The 13681-nt window shown below is 39.5% G+C and overlaps 1 protein-coding gene across 3 annotated transcripts in view; it reads right to left on the bottom strand.

Annotated features, from left to right (window-relative positions):
- The window catches only part of Smad1 (SMAD family member 1), a 76067-nt gene that overhangs the window by 48988 nt on the left and 13398 nt on the right, over nucleotides 1-13681 (bottom strand). The window lies entirely within an intron of this gene.

Raw genomic sequence — 13681 nt, 5'->3', positions numbered from 1 at the left:
TGGATAAAGAAAATGTGGTGTACATATACACAATGGAGTACTACTCAGACATTAAGAAGAATGACTTTATAACATTTGCCAGTAAATGGACAGATCTGGAGACTATCATGTTAAGTGAAATAAGCCAGTCCCAAAAGGATATGCTGATATGTGGAAGCTAATCCACAATAAGGAGGGGAGAGAACAAAAATTCAGTACATTAGACAGAGGGAATGAAGGGAAGGGAGGGGGAATAGGAAAAGGAAAGACAGTGAAATAAATCTAACATAACTTTTCTATGTACATATGTGAATACACCACAGTGAATCTCACCATTGTGTACATCCACAAGACTGGGGTCCTAATTAGAATAAGATACATTTCATACTTACTTGTATGATTATATCAAAATGGATTCTACTGTCATGTGTAACTAAAAAGAACCGACTGAAAACAAAGGGAACTGGGGATATGACTCAGTGGCAAAGTTGTCTCTGGGTTCAATCTCTATCAAAAACTAAAATAAAAATAATAATAATGATAATCCAAAGCATAGAAGGAGAAAAAGGGAACAAATAATAGATAAGACAAATAGAAAATAATAAGATTTAGATCTAATTCCCTTAAATATAAAGACTAAACTATGGCAACTAAAAGATGGAACTAGGTTGGGGAACACCACTTCACCATATTGGGCTTACAAGAGACACACATTAAACATAAGGACACACGAAGACTCAGAGCAAAAGGATGAGAAAAGATACACAATGTATATTTTAACCCCGAAGCTAGCACAGCTATCCATTCAAAGAAAACAAGACTTTAAGACATCTCCCCCAAGAGTGAGAAGGGGGATGGGAAGACATTTCATAATTTAGGAGGTGATCCACCATGTGGACATCACAATCTCCAGTTTATATCCAAGTGATAACGACTCCATACACATAAAGCAAAACCTGAAAGACTTAAAGTGACAAACAAACCATAATCCTAGAGGGAGATTATTAACTGATAAAACAAGCAGATAAAAACTGCTATAGAAGAGTGACATGTTCGGAAACTTGACCAACTTCATGTCCATAAATCACTGTTAGGGTTTAGATATTAAGTGTCCCCGAGAGCTCATGTGCGAGATAATGAAAGAAAGTTCAGAGGTGAAATGACTGGGTTATGAGAACCTTGACCTAATTAGTGCCTTCATCTGCTGATAGGGATTAACTGGTGGTAACTGTGGGCAGGTAGATATGGCTGGAGGAGGTGGCCTCCTGGAGGCATGGCTTTGGGGTAGATATTTGTCCCTAGTGAGCCAGCTTAGTCCCTTTCTGCTTCCTGACTGTCATGTTCTGAGCTGCTTACCGCCGTAATGCTCTACATCACCTCAGGTCCAAAGCAACAAAGTCAGCCATCAATGAACTGAGAACTCTGAAACTGTGAGCCCCAAATAAACTTTTCCTACTCTAAAATTGTTTTTGTCAGGTCTTTTGGTCACAATGATGAAAAAGATGACTAAAACAACCACGAGCACCCAGTAACTGTAGAATACAAAATATTTTCAAATACATACGGAATACCTTTCCAGGTTGACCGCATATCAAGCAAATGTCAACATGCATCAAAGGAATAAAATTGTGTAACTACCAAGATCCTTTAATTTTTTTTTTTTTTTTGTACCAGGGATTGTACCCAGGGGATTATACTGAGCCACATCCCCAGTCTTTTTTATATTTTATTTAGAGACAGAGTCTCACTAAATTGCTTAGGGCCTCCCTAAATTGCTGGGGCTGGCTTTGAACTTGTGATCCTCCTATCTCAGCCTCCCAAGCTGCTGGGATTACAGGTGTGCACCACCACCCCAGGCTCCTTTTATCTTATTTAATCAACAAAAATATTGTCATTGAAAATAACCACATTTTTTTAGCCCACAAGTCAAAGAAATCACAGTGGAGACAAATTATTTTTTAACTGAATGAGTGTAAAAATGACATGTCAAAAATTGTAGGATGTGAATCAAGCTGTAATTAATGGGAAATTTATATCTTAAATGCATACATTAGGGGAAAAATGCTTTTCACTATTCTATGTATCCACAAGAGGGAAAAAAAAGAATACTAAATAAAACCTAAAGAAAGTAGAAGGAAATGAGAACAGAAACTTTTCTCTTAAAGTATACTACAAAAAAACCCTGTTAAAATCAAAGTTGGTTCTTTGAAAACACTAATAAAAATCGGATAACTTACTCCTTAGCAAGAGTAATTAAAAAAGAGAAGGCATGGATCACCCCCATAACAGAAATAAAGTGGGGGAAACCATTACTGATCCCCAAATTTAACAAAATGATGATTATAAACAACTGTGAACTGCATAGCTGTGTTGGCTGTGCAACTGTGTGTCTGTTACAGGGTGACAATCTATCTCCACGTCGACCTTCCTCACTGGAGGAAGGTGACTGAGGAACTCTCATGATTTCCCTTTCTTTGGAGCCTGGAAGTGTACCTGGCACAAGGCAGATTCTCAATAAACGTTTGATTAACTATTTAGCTCTCTAAAGAACCTAGAAGGCCAAACGTGGAGGTTCAATTTTATTCAGTAAGGTTACAGGAAGTGAGTTTTCTATTTTAATGAGCTTCACCAAATTTACTAGTTATTCTGAGGCTGGTATTGTTGCTTTTAATAGGAAAGAGAAAACAAAACCAGGCTACTCTCAAAAGTCACACTTGGTCAGAGTGTACCTATTGGTATGGTAATTTACTTTTTACTAAAGATTGGTTTGGCAAAAGAACCAGAAAGACAACTTCTCTCTAGGCCTCCAGTTAACAATCCAGAGAGGGACTATATTTCTTCCTGTTCTGTGCCTCCTCTTTTACTCCCAAAACAGCTTTTTTAACAAATGATTTTCAAATGGAAGGGATACATTATCAAAATCACTTGGGGTAGTGTCAAATTCTGATGGGAGTTCGTTATTCTCTAAAGGGAGTCTGCTGGAGGGTAATATAATAAGAACCATTATTTCAGACCCTGCTTCAACTATTCTAATTGACGGTCAATCACAAAGCTGTGCTACGGGCCTGCTAGACACAGGGGGGACACAGAGACAAAGAAGTCCAACATCCTAAAGGAGCTGTTCACACACTCAGTACAAGAGCCAGTGTGCCAACAGTCCACTCCCACAAAGCAAACTGCTAACTTGCCTGCTGAATCCAACGCACGCACGGTGCTGAGATGTTTTATCAGGCCATCTCCAGGACTTCTGCCAGAAGGAAGGCCATGGCGGTACCAAGGTGGACCGTGGGCACAGAAACAGAAAAGAAGGTCCATGTACTGTGCTTTTGCACAATGCTATCATAGTACAGTGTGATACATGCAGTAAAACAAGAGCAAACCACGCTAAGGTCTGGATGTTTGTGACCCCCAACCCCATAATGTCTATGCTGAAATTCTAACTCCCAAGGTGATAGTCCTGGGAGGTAATTAGGTTAGGGAGGAAGAGTCCTCTTACACAGGATGACTGCTCTTACAAAAGATCGCAGAGAAATGTCTCCTCTCTTCTACCTGGTGGGGTCACAGTGAGAAGAGGCCATCTGACTAGAAGGAAGTGGGCCTCACCAGACACCTACTCTGCCACACCTTGATCTTGGACTTCCCGCCTCCACACTGCAAGAAGTGAAGCTCTGTGACCTGTGAGCCACTGGGTCTCTGGTGTTTTATAACAGCAGCCCATGTGGACTGAGAGGAATCTAATACAGCGCAGAAAAGAAAAGAACAATTAATTCCAGGAAGTTTTTCCAAAGAGGAAACATCAGTTAGGCCTTAAGTGATGAGCAGAATTTTGCAAAAACAAGAGTGCTCACAGTGGAAGTGCTCATTATATGACAGCCACTGTTCTAGTACTTCATGTCTATTGACTAGTTTGACCTCACCAACAAACTCTGAAGTAAAGGCTGCCACTGTCCCCATTTTACAGGTAAAGAAAGTGAAATATTAAAAAGTTAAATATCGGATTCAAAGTTACATACACAGTTGTAAGTGGCAGAGCCAATATCTGAATCCACTTTGCTTGACTCTAGGATCCGGGTTTTTAAACCACCATTCTAAACCACTACTTCTAGCAGACGCGAGGTACAAATGACCGGGCTTATTCTGGGTGGAGAGGATACCAGGCTAACTGTGAAGGGCAGAGGCAATCCTGGAACGGCTCTGTGATACGCCTTGTCCCGTGGACAAGTGCAGGTCTCAAATTAGTGTACCAATATGATTCAATCTATGTTCTAGAAAGACAGCTGAGGTAATGTCTTTGATACAGGAAGACTTCTCCACACGAGGAGGAAAAAAAAAAATTTAAAATTGCCACCTCCCAAAACTGCAGGGGTTGGCAAACAGTAAATAATCTTGATGCTGTCTGCAAAAATTAAAGTGTAAAGATCATGAACCTGGATATAAACGTGCACAGACAAAACAAAACTCAGACTGATGACAATTTTCACCTACTTGACTCCAGCATGTTTTATATACAAGTCACACATGTAACCTACCTCACATCAGGGACTCACATGAGTTCATGATACCATGGCCTTGGCAAGATAACTTAAATTTTTTTTTCTACCCCTTTTTGTACTTCCTGCCTTGGTTTATGTCAAAAGTTAAGTGGCCTTATCAGTCTAAAGTGCAAAATAAAAACATGAGTCAGCAAACAGAGATTTCCTTCCCTCTTGTCCAAATACAAACATTTCACACTGATGGAAAAGAAAGCACCCGTCCAGCAAAGACCTGCCACCTCCCCACCCCCACAGCCTTTAAAAATATGGGGCACTTTGTTCCAGAAGAAATTTAATCTAAGGAAATATTCTAAACTGGAAAGGAAAGAATGTTTCACAAAAAGATTCATGAGAAAATCATTTACAACATAGGAAAAGAGACATTCTAACCATCAGAAAATAGCTGCCAACTATATGCATCCATTAGGTTAGGAAGGAATTCAATGGAATACTCTGTAGTCCTTAAAATTATGTTCACGAAAACTATATAATAACTTTGAAAATGGTGGTGGTATGGCTCAGGATGGAGTGCTTGCCTGGCCTGTGAGAGGCCCCAGCTTCCATCTCCAGCACCACACACACCAACAAAAAAAGTACTTTGAAGCCCAGCTTCACCTGTAATCCCCACCATGCCGGAGGCTGGGGCAGAAGGATTCCAAGTTTGAGATCAGCCTCAACAACTGAGTAAGACCTTGTCTTCCACACAAAATAAATGATAAAAAGGACTAGGGGTGTAGCTCAGTGGTAAAGCACCCCTGCGTTCAATCCCCAGTACTAAAAAATTAAAATAACTTGGAAAAAACTATAAGCAAAACAGAAAATGGCACATGACACGAACAACTATGTAAGCATACCAAAAAAATGGTGGCTGAGTTTGAAGATCGATTCTCTCTCTTTATTTTTCTAAATTTTTCAAAGTTTTTTAGTGAAAAATTATGTCATTTTTAAGTCCTCCTATGCCAACATTTGCTGATTAAAATACACACACATAAAGCAACTCATGAGCTCAAGTCACATAGACATTCTGCTTCGAAGTTGGCTTTCCCTGTACTCCATCCAGTTCTACAAGTAGTAAGGACAGTTTAAAGCTGGGTTCTAAATTCAGAAGCCTTTCCCATGGAATCTCACCCAGAAGGAGGGTCTCTATTGGGACTACCAGAAGATGTCCTTATAATACTCCTCCTCAGATGGCTATGGTACTCCTTATTGTTAAAAAGGGGGGAGCGGGGAAGCAATGAATTTTAAAATACTTCTCAGTGCTGTGTAACCTGCTGTATATTTAAAGGAAACCTAATTAGCCGGTTGCTCCGCCATGGGCATTCTCTCCACCGTGGCCCCATCTAGTAAAGAAGCATGTAATTACCCAACTGTGTGAGTGCCAACAACACATTCTCTGCCACTCCACACCTTACAGACCCCAGTTTCCCACAGGAAGTTCTAAAAGAAGAATTATTCTAATTTGTGTCTGAAGATGCAGTTGGCCCTCCCTTGTCCATGGGTTCTGTACTTGTGGATTCAACCAACAGTGACAGAAAAGAAAGAAAAAAACTGCACCTGTGTGAAACATTTATACTTTCCCCAAACAATAACTATTTACACAACGTTTACATTGAAAGAGGTGTTACAGAGATGACTTAAAGCACAGGGGACAAGGTGCATAGGTTACATGCAAATTCTATGCCATTTTATATGGGGGGGCGGGACTCAGGCATGCATATTCTGGTATTCTTGGGATCCTGGGACTAACCCACCCACAGATGCCATGGGATGACTAGGCTTTAATACAAAAATGAGGGGAGAGAAAGGCAAAAAAAAAAAATGGCTAAACACTCTCTTTGATTATCAGCTTCAACCAGAGGCTGTTTTATGATTCTTGCACTAGAATGGAAGCCGGCCGACTAGACGGAATGAATGATCCCATTAAATATTGAGGAAATAATTATCCAGAAAGATAAAATATGGATCCGAAAAATGAACAGGAAACAAAAATCAGACTCCTATCTTAAAAAAGGCAACTGACCGAAGACAAATGGTGTGTCTACTGTCACTGAGGCAAGGGACTCACCTTTTCCCTCCACTTGTTCTTCGGTTCACTACTCTGTCTCAACTAATGGTAAAATATCATAGCATAAAGATCAAGAGAAATAAGAAGCAAAAACAGGTTATTAATTAACTTTACTTTGAAACTGTTTAACAGTTGGATAAGTTATTCAAGAAAAAAAGACAACTTCATAGTAACTCAATAAACCAACTGTACACATATGTCCAGGTTTAAATAGATGAAATGATCTCATGACTACCTGGAAAAAGCAAGACCTGAACTCCTAAAGCAGATCTTCAGTGGGGCTTCACAGTGATAACCAACCAACTATTGAATTTTGTAGTTCAATGTTTTTACGCTATAAAGCCGTTCTGCTATATACTTACTAGATTCCATGGAGATGTAAAACACCTTGGAGATAAACTGCATAAAGTGATCAGTGGCAATATTAATTAGCACTGTGAAAAGGTATGTGTAATCTAGCCTAACATCCAATTTTAGATAGGGTTCAAGGCCTGAGGAAGTTAATTCTTGCCTCCTGAGATACTGAAATTAAAACATCAAAAAGGGTCAAAGGGGACCATACCAAGGGACCTGTAATGCAACTTTCATTACTGCTTGATTTCACTTAGGTAATGAAGTCAGCTGTGTAATTCTAACAAAGGCAGAATTGTCAAAACAGATTATGATTCCCAAGGAGGTTTTTTTTCCAGAGACATCCTAAAATTCCTGACACTCATAGAAACCACAGACTAACAGAAGACTAGACACTAGAGACCCGGGTTAAAAATACTTAACAAGAAGAAGCTGCAAAAAATAAAAAATAGAGACAATGCCATTAAATATTTTAAAACATAGAAAGCAATTCATTTTTAAGCCAAGAATTGAAACATGCTCTGTTGATAAAAGAGAATTCAGAAAGTTGGAACAAAAATCAAAATCATTAAGACCTACATAAAATTAGGGTACTGAATTAATCAGAAGTTCACGAAGAACCGGAGGGCTTGAAACTTTTGGTAAAGCTAAAGTACCTATTACTTAAAAGTGAACAAAAGACTCCCCCAGAGACTGGCCCAGTAGGAGGGCTGTGCAGAAACTGGCTTTCACTCCCGTCTCTAGATGGAGAAGCAGCCCACAGGCAGGACCAGGAAAGGGGTGAGGGAGACGTGCTCTGGAACAAGCAGAAGGCGGCTGTGCATGTTACTGATCTGCCCAGTTCCTCTTAAACAAAGTGGGAAAGGACACTGTATAACTCCTTAAGGAAAATGATAAATCTTGACTCAAGGCAAACAGGAAAAAGTCAAGTTAAAATTCGCTATATAAATCCAAAGCCGTTACATGAAGACAAAAACAGATGGGTCTCAGAAAAAAACAGAGACGGGTCTATTTCAGTGTCAGAAAATGCCCTAAAGTAGAAATGTTCTGTGATTTAGGTTCAACAAATAATCTGCTCAAATGCCGTCTTCCGGGTTACTCTAGTCAGGAACTCAGTCTGAGACATGTGTACTGTAGGAGGAAACAGGTAAAGCACCCTTGCACTCCATCATCCCATTGTAAAACAGCAGTCGACTGTCAACATCTCTCCATCTCAACCCATGTCAACTACTGCTAAAGAAAAGGCACAGCTAACCAAAATAGAATAAAAAGAAATATGAAGAAAAACAAACCTCTATTTCTTCTACAGATCCTAATGCACATTTTAAAGTAGTTACTTTAGGTTAAAATGAGTTCCTCAATTGAGTCCTCAGAAAATGTATTAAGCAAAATTCCTACACAAGAAAGCCACAGTTCACAGAAGAATTCTGTTGGTCCCAGTCACAGCAGCAGAAAAGTCCTACAGTCACCAATATCTGGAAGTCAAATGCTCCTTGTTGAACTTCTTACCTATTGGAGCTTTGTCTACTTCCAAATTTTCCAACCTTTTAAACACAAGGCAGACTAATAAGTGTGCTAAGTTTTCATTAAAAAAAAAAAAAAAGTTTTCTAGAGCTTGACTTTCTGAAGCTGGAAAAATGGGGGTCGGGAGTATTAAAACTCCTGAAAGCCTATTTCCCTTTTAGAGCAATAATGCAGGAACTGCTAAACAAGTGCTACCAAGAGCTGTAACAATGTAGTCTCAGCAGAGTGCTAAGTGGGAGTCCTAGGAAATCAAAAAGAAAAGGAATAACATGAAGACTTTGGATTCCAACTCACCACACAAACTCACTGCAAGCTTCGACTTTTCAGACAAATAATTCAAAAGGAACATCCCCTTGATAAAAAGGAAGCAAAGAGTTTTTGAATGTCACTATTACATAAGTTTCATTTATACATGTAAGTGCATGAACTATGCATCTCAATACATCTTCATTATATTAAACAATCAGGCTATGCTGTGTGTACACAAAGCCTCCCATCCTGACAATCTAGGCTGCTTATGGGGAGCCCAGTTAGTTTTTCTTAGTCACATAGATTCCCTAAGGAATAGCAGGTGTCAGTTCTTTTCTGTCTCATTTGATGATAACTTGTTTAGGTAAGGAAACTGATGGCCATAAAAGTTTTCTTACTGTTACTAACTTCAACAAATTTGGCTTTTCTACATCTTCTCCCCATCTCCTCTAAAAGTCCTAGAATATTCCTAATCACACTGGATCTCCACTCTTGAATCATGCTTGTAATGAAAAACCGTCCTCCAGGACATAGTAACCTTCCAAAAGATCCAGGTTCTCACGACCCTCACTCCCCATAAAGCTTATCTGTTTCACTTCAACTCAACTGACGTATAGACTCATTTGATCACTCCTCAAATGCAGGAAGGATACCAAAACCTCCAGTTTTAAATTTTGATTTTATTGACTACCCCAGGAAAGAGTCTATTGTAGGAAAAAACTGTTCTCTGAATCATAGTTATCCTAGAATAGCAATTTCACAGACTGCAAGGAAGGCTAAATCTGGTAAATTTCCATAAGTGGCCAGTTATGGAGGAGAAATGTTTAACTGAGCGTCTACCTTATGCAAGATTATACTGTATGTTTTTACAAACATTATCTTACTGACTCCTCAAGGCAATCCTCCAAGGTATGCATGTCTCTATTGTACTAAGAAATCAACTTGAGACTCAGAGGTAAAGTAACTTTCTCAAGCAGCAGCTCTACATTTTAAACCCGTACTAACTGATACTAAAGTTCATTAATCATGTCAAAAAATAACAATTCAAATACCAAATTCATGATGAAAACAGAATCAACTACAGGAGGAAAAACTATCCCTTTTATTTTTTTCTAAAAAGCCCTGCTTCACTTCATCTTTTGGAACACATTTCTCTTGCTCCAGGGATCCTGCAGGTGCTGTCCACAACAACAAACATGCACATCTGTAGGGCGAGCGGACTGACGCAAAGCAGGACGGCCTGAACCCTTTCCCTATATTTAGATCCTTTAACTCAGCTCTTAATTGCATCATTTAATCAGGACCCTCTGGAAGGGAAACACATCCATATTCATCACAGGCATCAAAGGAAACATCTTTACAAGTTACATCCTTTTGCAAACTCACACACAACCCCAGCCGCTCTCCCCACTGCTGAACCCCTCCTCTGGGAAGAGCATGGAATTTTATTTCTTTTTATCACTTGAAAAAATCACTTCCCTCCTAATTCAGTAAAACTGGGTGGAGGCCACTTCCTCCACAGGTGAGAGAAATAAAACTTGTTGATCTGTCATTGTCAGGAATTGTATCGTTAACCATTTATTTTACATATTTTGAAAATGGAAACAAAAGGCAGACTAAACCCAGAACAAGAAATCGGGGCCCATGTTCAAGGCTTTCAAATAACACCGCCCCCCCGCATTTTTTTTGTCATCTTAAGATGGTTTCTAAATTAGAAAACAAGAGTCCTGAACTTTGTAAAGGTTTGAGCGCAGCCTTCTACTTCAGAGCTGCACTTGAACAAACCTCTCGGAACTTCAATTCGATTTTCCACAAAATTCTGACACCACCTCCACAAAATTCTGACACCAGTGTGTTTTTACAGGGATTGAATACGAATATGTAAGGCTGATTTGGAAATTATAACATGCTGAAAAACTTAAAAAGCATATCATCAACTGAGCAATATTCCAAATAAAGCTAACTTTAATTCTTTGTTAAAAGAGGAAATCTGTTCAGTTCTTTTGTTTGCTTAATGAAGTTCTAATTTATTTTTTTAAAAAGGGAAAATAAGAAATGATAACCGCTACAGTTATTCACTTCATACAACAAACACCTACTGTGTGCTGGGAGCCATTCTCAGCCCTGGAACACAGCACTGAAGGAGACAGAAAGCTAGTGCCACCTGAAAGGGCATGCGGGGAGGAGAGAGCCAACAGAGAAGAGCAAGTACCGAGGCTCTCAAGAAGAATGCACGGGGGACCTTTGAGTCCCAGGCAGCTGGAATGGGCCTGACAGCTTCTGCTCCAAATTAAGATGGGTGATGGGGACCACAGGGAGAGGTGAGCACAGCAGAGCCACCATCTGACTATCTGCTTCACTGGATGACTAAGATGTCACGGGCTGAGACAGACTGAATGGGTGTGGGGTGAAATAGTGAATGGGGGAGCGATGAGGAAGCCATGGCAACTATTAAGGTCCAAGATGTTACAGTGCTGGGCAAACATGGCATGGTGGACACAGTCAGGTTCTGGGTGAATCCTGAAGGTCCCGTGGTACACAAGTAACACTCGCTGCTTGCATAAAGAACACGATTCACCACAAAGTTGGAGAAAGCCATTTAAGTTGTAAAAGTATGAAATCCTGGGCTGAGGCTGAAGCTCAGTGTTTAAGTGCTTGCCTCGCATGTGTGAAGCACTGGGTTCAATCCTCAGCACCACATAAAATAAATAAAGATACTGTGTGTTCATTGCAACTAAATAAATATTTTTTTTAAAGTATGAAACTACATTATGGGGACTGAGAGCGAATACTGGAGGAGCAGCATAAGAATTTGGACTGGAGTGTATGCAGAGAGCGTGACTGGGATCCAAACTCTTGCAGGAAATGGGGTGATGGATCGATGGGGAGTGTGAGGCAGTACTCGGACTAACAAGGAAGGGTGGCGAGACTACAAACCTACAGGAGAGCCAAGGCTGGTGGAGGATGGTCTGGAGGTGACAGTGAAGAGGTGAGAGGGTTAGGAAAGAAAAGAGCTAACACTTGAGAGCTCCAGGGAGCCAGCATCCTCAGAAGAGCACACAGGAAGACCTGTGTTCAAGGATGTTCCTGCTCTGGATAATCCAGCTGTCTAACAATAATGGAACCATTAAATAAGTTAGGTACATTCAATTAAATAATAATAAAGAGATAATAAATAAAAATGACATGAAAAAGATATTTACATAGTGGGGAGACCCATATCAAACTTTTTTAGTTCAAAGAAGCTACAGATCAACTATGAATCCTTTTCAAAAGCAAATGAAAACAATGTGTGAAACACATGCACTTTTACAGGCCTAGAAAGAAAAAACCAAACCAAACACACTGAAAGCAAGTGGCTGCCTTCAGCAGTGAGCTGGGAGCAGGTGAGTGCAGAGCCCACCACTGCTCCTCACACCAAGGATGATTTTCAAGTTTAAAACCCAATAAAAATTAAGAATGAAAGTAGGCAAAGATTTATTCTGCATAGCTCCAGAAGACAGCATTGTGACCAAGAGGTTGCAAGTTTTTTGTTTATTTGTTTTGTTTTGCGTTTTAAGAAGAAAAGAATTAAAAGGGTATCTTCACAGAATAGATACCACTGAACAACTGAACAGTGATTTTCAGAGGCATGCCTCCTGTACCCAGGGGTGGAACATGTGACCCAATTCTAGGTGAATGGGATAATGGATGGGAGTGTACTCTTTCATTAAGCAGTTCAGCTTCATGATCGAAAACTTCATTTAACAAAAAAAATTTTCCTTCCTATTCAAGTCCCCTTTCTGCTAAAAATTCAAATATCCATCAAAATCCTCAATGCATAAATTTCTAACAAAAAAGTTTTGTATTATTCAAACAACTTCAAGAGTAATTTGGTCCTGATTTTTTTCTAGAATATAAATCTGCTATTTAGAAAAATAAAATGTCTAGAAATCAACACTTATATAACAACTGAAAAAAAAAAATTAAGATCAGCCAGATACTATCCCACATGACAATCAATGACAGCCTGTTTTCAACCTGCCAAAAACTGGAGTGGACTAACAATTGTTCACTTGGCACCTCCGAGGCGCACTTGGATAAACAGCAAGAGCTCCCTCCAGCTAAAAGCTAAAAGAAGAAAGTTTTCCTCTGGTTTTAAAGAACTAACGCTTCAGATATAGGTAAACACTGCCCACAGAACCAGGTGGACTTGTATCATAAATCTAGGTCTTTTGTGCCTTTGATGACAAGTTCTGTCCAGTTCTATCCCATAACTTCCCTACAGTAACAAACACACCAATTACAAGTGCAAAACCGAAGGCCTGAGAACCCAAGTAATCCTCTTGTATGGGTTCTATGATGTCTAAGACACCAACTATTATTGAAAAAAAATCCTTTAAGTACTTACTATCAAACATATAGGTACAGCAGAATGAAGAGGACAATGATACCATTCCCACCACCACCCCCCTTACAGATATAAAGTCTGTGAGAGAGCTGGCAGGGGTGGGGTGGGGGGCATTTAATAAGGTACTGCGGTAAGAATCACAGGGCAATATGACTGGACTATTTATCGAAGGAGGAAACACGTTCAGGTACAGTAGCCAATGGCCTGTGCCATTTTCTTTGCTACCGCTATATCTGCTATGCATACTGAGCTTCATGTTGTTCACCTTGCAATGGAAACCTAAATGAGTACAATTAACTATCAACCAGTCACACCATGGAATATGAAAATGGAATGCATATTCCAAAGCAGCATCAGCAAAAATGAAATGCTGTTTTGAAATGCATTATGATTTAACCAAGAAATCTTTTAGTTCCTTCTGTTTTTCTTAGAATGATAATAAAGCTCTTATGTAGCCTGAGAAAACAGTAAATGAAAGAACTACCTGTTGGAGATTCAAAACTTGCTGTGAAAATATGGAAGTGGATGACAAATTAACCATCAGTTTTCTCAATATCGTAAAAACTTTTATCACATGAATCACTCTATCCT

This window comes from Urocitellus parryii, chromosome 10, assembly GCF_045843805.1.
Source record: "Urocitellus parryii isolate mUroPar1 chromosome 10, mUroPar1.hap1, whole genome shotgun sequence".
In the NCBI taxonomy this organism is placed as follows: domain Eukaryota; kingdom Metazoa; phylum Chordata; class Mammalia; order Rodentia; family Sciuridae; genus Urocitellus; species Urocitellus parryii.
This window is presented reverse-complemented; position numbering and strand designations above follow the sequence as displayed.